The sequence below is a fragment of the Rhinolophus hipposideros genome, assembly GCF_964194185.1.
Source record: "Rhinolophus hipposideros genome assembly, chromosome: 1".
In the NCBI taxonomy this organism is placed as follows: Eukaryota; Metazoa; Chordata; class Mammalia; order Chiroptera; family Rhinolophidae; genus Rhinolophus; species Rhinolophus hipposideros.
Window position 1 is genome coordinate 65,078,759 of NC_138047.1, and position 7,829 is coordinate 65,086,587.

The 7,829-nt window shown below is 38.5% G+C and overlaps 1 pseudogene across 1 annotated transcript; it reads right to left on the reverse strand.

The window, feature by feature from the left end:
- Positions 1-597: 597 nt before the first annotated feature.
- On the reverse strand, positions 598-1,288 carry LOC308501511 (LRP chaperone MESD-like; annotated as a pseudogene). The gene has a single exon. The product of its transcript is annotated as an LRP chaperone MESD-like (transcript).
- Between the last annotated feature and the right edge of the window lie 6,541 nt (positions 1,289-7,829).

Genomic DNA, 7,829 nt, shown 5'->3' on the forward strand with positions numbered 1-7,829 from the left:
AAAGGAAGTGCTTAGACCTCCAAGTCGCACGGTTTTTGGTTCTCTGCATTTTCTGCAGATGTGGGATTTACAGTCCTGGAGTCCTGATTGTATGTGTAAATACCAGAGCTCTGTGCGTGGTCTCACGGCGTGTTTTAATTTCACACTAACAAAAATAATGTTTGTAGCACAAAGAGCCGGATTCAATTAACAAGAGTCTTAAAGTTTGTCTGATTAGAAGCTGGTATCCTTCCAGTTAACAGAAAATAAAAAGTACGGGCACCCGGGAACACCAGATCAGAGCAGGTGCAATGAGGGGGGCGGTGCCACAGCAGAGTCTAAGACTCCCCCAAATGTAAATGGGAAAAAGGTTTCCATTTAAAGTGACATTTTAGTACCCTGAATCTGTCAGTGTCCAATGTTAATTACAAAACCTCTGTCTTCTTACTTGAAACCGTTTCAACAGTAATTCTTACACTGACCACAACTGGTCATGCGGCAGACCTTCTCTAGAGGAACTAGAATTCCATCTGCGTGCCGTTTCCCACGCCCGCCCCACCCCGCAAGCCCTGGCCGAGCCCTGTCCTGCGTGTCCCTGGAAAAGGCCGTGGCTCCCCGTTACAGGTCTTCTCGTGTATTCCCAGCTCGATTGTCTTCCTTCGAAGCCCTAGGTTTCGGGTCTCCCTCCTTCTTTTTCTTGCCCTTCTCTTGCTTTGTTTCATTTTTCTCTTTGCTTCCTCCTCCTTTGCCAGGGTACACCTGTCCCTCCAGAGTTACATCAGCACACAGGTCTTGACTGGCCGAAAAGTCCTTGATCTCCCAGGCGTTAACTCCCATCACAAAGCATGAAGATGGCGCGGTCTGAGCCCACGATGAACCTCTGGACGTCGTAGTTGACAAGGCTGCCCTGCCAGAGACTGGTGATTTCCTGCGTCTCCTTCTCCGTGGGGCTTCCTGATTCGGTGACAAACATCATGACAGTCTTTCCTTTCTTGGTAATTTTCAATATGCGCTCAGGCTTGCGCGGGTCTATCTGCGAGAAGTCGATAGGTGCCCAGGGCCCTCTGTACTCTGGGAGACCTCCTTCCTTGATGTCATCGTCTTTCTCCTGCTGTTCCAGAAGACGCGCCATGTCCGCATCATTGTAATCGCGAATATCCTTCTTCTTCTTCCGGGGAGGCGGGGCAGCCTCGCTGGGTGTCCCGTGGGACCCTCAGCCATTTGGATGTGGGGCGGTAGCAGAAGCAGCAGCAGCAGATCAAAGGCACAGAGCAGGACCAGGCGTCCGCGCCCACCCAGAGGCCACCATCTTCCTTTTTTTAAAAACTTTTTTTGAAGCATTATATATAAACGAGTGTCAAAAAAAAATGTATGCATGTTTAAAGAGATGTTATCTACGTATTACTTAGTAGTTTGCTATAATCAGAAGTGTCTGGATGCTGATGGTAACCACTTTGAGCACCTCTTGTAATTGCAGAAGTTTCACAATCTGAACACACCTGTGTTTCTAGCATTCAGATCAAGAAAGAACATTATTAATACACGGACTCCGGCGTACTGCTTTCAATCATTGCCTATCCTGACTTTTAACAACATAGATAGATTAGTTTTGCCTGTCTTTGTGTGTGTGTGTGTGTGTGTGTGTGTGTGTGTGTGTAGTCATAAAGTATACATTCTTTTGTGTTCGACTTCTTTACTCAACTTTATACTTTTGAGATTCTTCCATATTGTTGCAAATGGTTGTAGGTCATTTGTATTATTTCATTCTGTAAATATACCACAATTTATGAATTCATTCTTCTGTTGGACATTAGGGTAGTTTCCAGTTTGGAGCTATTAGAGATAGTGCTGTTGTGAACATTGTAGTACATGTCTTTTGGTGATGGCCTTTTCTTTCTATGGAGAATTTTGGTGGCTGGGTTCTAAACACAATTAAGTTATATTGGAATCTGTTCATCAATAAAGTAGTAACATCTATTGCAATATCTTAAACATTTGGACCAAACTTTGCAGCAGATATTGAAGAACTTTTCTCTCACAAATGTGAAACTTTTGGCAACAATAAGAACTATTAATGTAGGGATTTTAAGCTTGTTAATCTAAAACATTTTGAATTATGTTTAGCATTTTGACCTTCTTTTTAAACACTTGCAATCTGCATGCCCAGCATTTGAGAACATCATGACTTTGCTACGTCCTTTTCTATAATAGACCGTAATCCACAATCATATGATAAGCAATGTCAGTTAGGCTGTCCTAAAAATATCCATATGTTTGATGCTAATACAATTATTAGAATTACATTTGAAAATCATACCATTCGGATGGCTCAGGCGGTTGGAGCTCCATGCTCCTAACTCCAAAGGCTGCTGGTTCAATTCCCACATGGGCCAGTGGGCTCTCAACCACAAAGGTGCCAGTTTGATTCCTCGACTCCCACAAGGGATGGTGGGCTGCACCCCCTGCAACTACCAACGGCAACTGGACCTGGAGCTGAGCTGCGCCCTCCACAACTAAGATTGAAAGGACAACAACTTGACTTGGAAAAAGTCCCGGAAGTCCACACTGTTCCCCAATAAAGTCCTGTTCCCCTTCCCCAATAAAATCTTAAAAACAAAAACAACGATACCATTCTACATCCCACCAGAGTTGATTACAAATAAAGCCAGAAATTTACTTCATTTGAATTATAGATTGCTGCTTTTTGAATCTCTGAAGCATGGCTAAATGTAGTACAAATGTTTATGTACTCAGCATGAGGGATCACTGCATATGTCCAAAAGAAACAAATGGACACAACACTCCATGCCTTTAAATTGAGCTCCTTTTTATTTCATACTTTATATTTTAAAGAATTGAACTATTTGATAGTAGGGACTATCAGGAAACTATACCTAAAACAGGTCATAGGGCTTTGGGTAAGTATGTGGCACAGGGGCTTATAAAATATAAAGTGAGGACATATGAGTCATAAGTAAGCCACTTGAAATTTAGGCTAATGAACTAGAATGAAACTGTTAAAAGGTAAACTGAGGCATACTAAACATTTTAGGAGTTTATTTGAGCAAAAATCAGTTGGAATTGGGCAGTGCTGAACTGGAAACATTTAGGAAAACTCCACTAACAGGAGCTATAGGCAAGATTTTATAGAGAAGGTGCAAAAGCAAAGCAAGGAAATTATTTGACTGGTTATAGCTTAAGAGTTACCTTTGAGGCACAGAGTGAAGAAATAAAATGGAGTCACTGTTGTCAAGCTGCTAAAAAAATTACTAAAATCAAGTAAGTTGAGGAAACAATTCTATTCTTGTTTTAACTAGCCTGAGACTTAAACTTTTGAACTTCCCAGTTCTGTGCCTGGATTGTTGTGTGTCAATACCTGGACATATACCAGACTGCCAGATTACCCCTCCTGAAGGACTCATGTATTCAGACCGTCTGACATCAACTTAAATCCATTATGCAGACCACTGGACACCTGACTGATAACCAGTTCTGGACCAGTCCTAGGGCTTGACTAATTTTTCTTAAGAAAGTACTTTTTACCATAAGAACTCTTAGATTTTCTTTCTTTTTCACCCTATTTGGAAAAGTCTAGTTGGTTGTTTATCCTTAGGTTTCTATTTGTGATTGGTTGTCCTTAGGTTTTCATTTCTTAACCTCAAGGCAATGCAGCCTTAGGTTTTGGTTTGCTTAAGTGAACTATAATACTAAGGCATTAAAGCCACCTCAGTTTAATGGCCTCTTGTTTAATAAATATTAACACTACCCATTTTCCTGATTAGTTACTAATGATCCTGGGAGCTATATGTGTAATACTGAATTGATAATTTTATTAATAGTCACTAATGAAAAATTAATTATTTTCTTGTTAAAAATTACAGATAAATATTTTTGTATACTTATTGAAGTGTCCCAGAATATGTCATCCCAAAATATGCCTCTCTGCATATGGATTATTTTGAGATAAAGGCAATTGAGGATCAGGAGATTCAGGAAAACTTTCTACTTCCCCTTGCCTAAGAATAGAGTATAAATTTCCCCTTTTGTAAAATAAATTTATATTTATAAAGGAAATTTCCATTTATAATAGTGTCTCTAGGAATTGCCAAGAAGAGAGCTATTCCCAGAGATAAATTATCACCTGAGAGACTCTGCATAACAAGACAGCCCTTATTTACCATACATTTCTTCCTCTCACCTTCCCATAACTTGCCTTCCCCACTCAGAAACCCAAATCTCTTTTCCTTTGATTAGTCTAAGGTGGTATATTAACCTCAATCATCTGGCCTCGTAGAGTTTCACTTTTTGTGTGAAATTTCCACGCATACTAATTAAAATGTTTTTTTCTCTTTTTAAATTTGTCTTTTGTCAGTTTAATCCAGGGTCCCAGCCAGATAACCTAGGAGGCTAGAAGGAAAACATTTTTTCTTTTCCTACATTAGAATCAGCGATTTTCCAGGTAAGTATCTGTATGTTACTTTTGGCCTCATTCCTAAAACATAGGACTGGGATACTAGGTAGGATGTATCCATATTTTTCCATAGTTCAGGCTGTTCTAACCAGAATTTCGAGACCAGATGTCCCTTCTCTGTGTCACTAGAATAATTGCCAAAACATGAATACAAGGAATTTTTCAATCTTGTCCTTGGACCCAATTAAAACTTGCATCAATGATTTGTATCTTTGAATATAATTGTTGCTTTTTTTCGGTGTGTAATTTACTTCCACAAATATGGAATAAATGAGCTTCATCCAATACCAGTATTTTAGAGATTTGAATTGTCTTTCCATTTCCACCTCTGACTTTTCTGTTTGCCCTATTCAAGTATTTACTATCATTATGCATCAGTCTCATATAGGGCTGTTATGAGAAAAATTGTATTTTATACATGCATATTATAGGAAAAATTTTAAAGGAAATTGCACTTTGTTACTTAAATAACAAAAGCTCACAATCAAGCCGATAAAAAAATGATAGACATTAACACCATTTGTCAAATATTTCTTGCTCTCTACCACTCAGGCAGTGTATGGCTCCGTTGTGGGTGGTGCTGAGAGAAGGAGGGGCAACTGTGAAAGTTCACATCAATGAATTGTGAGTGGAGGTGACAGGGTTTCTGAGTTGGAGCTTTTAATGTTCTCCTGCAAGACCTTCCAAGGGTCACTTCCCTCTGCTGTTGCAACCAACAATGTTCCAAGTCATGTCTGCTCCTTCAATCTGGGTCCTTGAGTGACTGAAGAGCAGAATCCTTCTGCAATATATGATGGCCGTACAGCATGAGCGAGAAACAAACCTTTGTTGTTTTAAGACACTGATATTATTTGTTACAGCATTTTGAGCTAACTTAACCTGGCCTATCCCAACTGACACAGAGAGTAGTAGCTCCAACTTAAAATTATTTGGTTAAGTTTTCTTGGGGCAATTTTATTCAAAGAGAAATTTTCATTCATTTTTTAAATTAAATTCATTGGGGTGACAATGGTTAGTAAAATTATATAGGTTTCAAGTGTACATGTCTATAATACATCATCTATATATCACATTGTGTTCTCACCACCCAGAGTCAGTTCTCCTTCCATCACCATATTAATTTTTTTCAATAATAACTTTTCATGAAATTCCTACAATATATTAAGTATTATGTACGTTAGGCTCTGGGGTTTTCTAGTAATGAACGAACAAAATAAACATGATCTCTCCTCTCATAAAAAATGAGGTGGGCAGAAGAGACAGTAGGAATGTATCTAAATATGATGAATGTTACACCTGGAAACATTTGACATTCTTTAAATATTTTCCTAGGAGTCTTGTGACTTATCTTTCTCTTTCTATCACCGTGTCTCTTCTAAGTTAGGAGTTATTCAGTTGCTGACGATACAAACCTGGAAAGAATGAGAGAAAAAATAAGTTTCTAACTCTTGAGAAGTATATCGGAATTATAGAAAATAATACCTGACTATAGAAAATAGTACCTGACCTGAGTCTGGAGCCTGGACTCCAACCTTGCTTTTGACCAATGTGTGGCCTCAGATAAGCAGCTAGCTTTGCTGTGGTCCTGTCTCATCGATGTGAAATAGCACTAAATATAACCTGCCAAGGCTGACTTACATAATTGCTGCAAGAATTAAATTTGGCAGAGACTGTAAGTGTCCCATAAAAATAATCAGTATTATATTATTCTTTAAAGATTTTACAGAGCATTGGAGGAGCCTATAAATAACAAGTTTAAATGAATAATGAAAACACTTGGTCCCCTTATAAAGCAACACATGGAACAATTCAAATTGTACCCTGCCAGCTGTGGGAAATGGTACAGAATTACATAATGAAAATTATACCTTTGAGAATCTAAACTCAGTGTTTATTGTCAGGTAAATCTGCTAATGTACCGCTATTATGATGCAGCAGAAATAGGCCAAAAATTCTCTTGTGATCTTCATAAAGAATATTCAGTACTTTTCTTGTCAGTAAAATGAAGTGAATATACAAATAACTAGTTTTATACAAGTGGATAAACAACAGAAAAATGCATGCAATATTAAGAAAAACTGCCATTGTCTTTGAAACCTGTAATTTCAGAAGTGTACATATGCTTTTAATCAGTTCGAAACGATACCTAATTTCCTAAACTCCTTCCTTTTATTCTGAGTCTCATTTAGGTTAGAGTTCAGAATCTCAAGGTAACATTGTGAAAGATGATGAAAGGCACATTTGTCGCTGGTTGTCAGGCAACCAGAAGCCTGAGTAACTGGCATGTACAAATACTCCATCGTGATTTGTACACAGAGTGGGAGTAGGTGCTGAACTGCTTTTCTATTGGCCAATTTTTCTTCCAATGGCAGAAAAGAAGGTATTATTTTTCCAGCTAATTAGCATACTCTGGGAAAGTGCCCAACTGTGTTTGTTTCCCTGGCAGTGTTAAATATAGACTCTAAAAACAGAATTAGCACTTACTGTTTAAAAGTTACTTTGGCTTTGGGTGATCTAGATTTTTATATACAGAAATACTCCAGGAAAAGTTTTAAAAATTCAAATAAACTAATAGCACATAATGGTTATGCTATGAAAAGTAAGCAAAAGAGAGCTTGGTTTTGTTGAAGATACTTTAATATAAGGAAAATAACAATTCAAGGTGATCCTCAAAGGTTAAAACCAGAAAAGAGTTCCCCAAGTCACAACGGGCAACAAAAATGGTGTTCCCTATCCCTGCCTCACCTTTGCACAGACTATAGGGAAGAGGCAGAAAGCTGGGAAAGGAAGAAAGGAAAGGGGACCAAGAGAGGGACATCAGGGCGGCTGGTTGGCTCATTTGATTAGAGCACAGTGCTCATAATACCAGATCAATAATAATACCAAGGTCATGGGGTTTGATTCCCACATAGGCCATTGAGCTGCACCCTCCACAACTAGATTGAAAACAATGACTTGACTGGGAGCTGATGGGACCTGGAAAAACACACTGTTCCCCAATAATCCCCAATAAAAAATTATATATATATACATATATACATATATATATATGTATATATATATGAATAAATAAATAAAAATTAAAAAGAGAGGGACATCAGCCAGCTTACATGAGGGATCGCCATAGGGCCTCAAATGTAACTCAGGGAGAACAAGAAATCATATATTTCGTAATCTTTGGTAATGAACTGTGTGTAACTCCCAGATGAGGTTTGATTTCCCAATGGGGCCCATGAGAAGGCAGAGCATACAGTACTGCATGTTTACTGTAGATAAGGATCCATAATAGTGTTTGCCACCAGGGAACCTTTCCCCTCTTCCTTCTTAACTACTGACTAAACATATAGCTTGGGAAAGGAAAGTCCCAGAAATCTCTTTG